The sequence below is a fragment of the Globicephala melas genome, chromosome 19, assembly GCF_963455315.2.
Source record: "Globicephala melas chromosome 19, mGloMel1.2, whole genome shotgun sequence".
In the NCBI taxonomy this organism is placed as follows: Eukaryota; Metazoa; Chordata; class Mammalia; order Artiodactyla; family Delphinidae; genus Globicephala; species Globicephala melas.
This window is the reverse complement of record NC_083332.1, coordinates 44,274,568-44,276,020: the sequence shown is the minus strand read 5'-3', so window position 1 is coordinate 44,276,020 and position 1,453 is coordinate 44,274,568.

Genomic DNA, 1,453 nt, shown 5'->3' with positions numbered 1-1,453 from the left:
AGGAGTTTGGTAAATGAGGGTGGGGGCAGAGGGTTGAAAGGCATTCTGCCAGGTGCAAGTGCTGCACAGAAACTCCTTGAGTTTGGGGAAGTGAAAGAAGCCAAAGCATCTGAGCATCTGGTCTTCCGTGATGCTCAGCCAGAAAGGCTGAGGCTGGGGAGGAGGATAGGGAGAGATGCAGCTGGAGAGGTTGGAGGGGCCAGAGGGAGCAGGGCCTTGTGGACCAAGAGAAGAGCTTGGGCTTTTTCTTCAGAAGAGGTGGCTCTGCCAGGAGCAGGGAGTCCATTGGAAGGCTGCTACTGTGGGCAGGTGAAGGTGGCATGAAGGACAGGACAAAGCAACAGACCCTGGCCAGGATGACTGTGGGGTAGGGGAAAGAATAGGGGTCAGCTCCGAGGTCTTCCTGCAGGGCCCAGCGACTCTGATCCCTTATTCTGCTCCAGAGTTTGGAGGTCAGAGGGTGCAGAGTCTGAGGTAGGTTGGAAAGATACCACTAATTCTGATATTCTAAAGCCCTCTGAGTTATAAAAGGGAGGAAAAAAAATGGAGACAGAGGTGTGAGGTGGCCTCTGGGCTTTTCTGATAGAGAAACAAATAGCTAAAAGAATGGCCTAGAAAGATAAAGATGTTAAAGTAAAGCCAACTGGATACGTTATCTGAAGCAGTGGAGTAGAAAGTGAAAGAAAATTTAAGAGCAAAGAAGTAAATGGCTTGGGTAAAGGAATCCCTAAGAGGTGAGACAGCAAAAGATAAAACTGAGATGAAAGAACTTGGCTAAAGAATCCAATGCAGCGTCCAAAGAGGCAAACGGGTCTGGGCAAGGGGGATGGGTGTCCTTCCTACCGAGGAGGAAGCAGCCTCTACTGAAGGGGCAGGAATCCCCAGCAACCTCCAACAGGGAGACATGGAGGGTGGGGGAAGGGAGGGGACTTTCCTGGGTTTCCGTTTCCAAGGTTGCGGAGGAGAGAGGTGGAAGAGAGAGATGATGAAAATGGGGAGGGGGTACTCAGGAATGGTGGGAGGCCCTGGGCAGGACCGAAATGACCTTTGCGCTCCTCCCTATCCTTCCCCGTCCCTGAATCACAGAAATGTCACTGAGCGCTCACTAGGCACAAAGCGCAGGGCCAATGCACCCCGTACCCCATCTCACGGCCCTCAAGCAGCCCCAAGAGGTGGAAGCACATTTCCCCATTTTACAAGTACTGCAACTAAGGCTCAGAGAGGGCGGCTCACCACCCGAGGTCACACAGGAATCGGGCCTACCCAGCGCTTGGAGTACTACTCCCGCCCCGGGGGCTTCACTCCGCTTGGGACTCCCCCCTCAGGGAGGAGCCGGCCCGAGCCCCTCCTGCTCCCCGCCCCCGAGGGGCGGCCCGGGGGGCGGGCGGAGGAAGTGAGCGCAGCGGGGAGGAATGTGAGCGGGCGGGGCACGCCGGCCCGGGGCGGCGGGGAC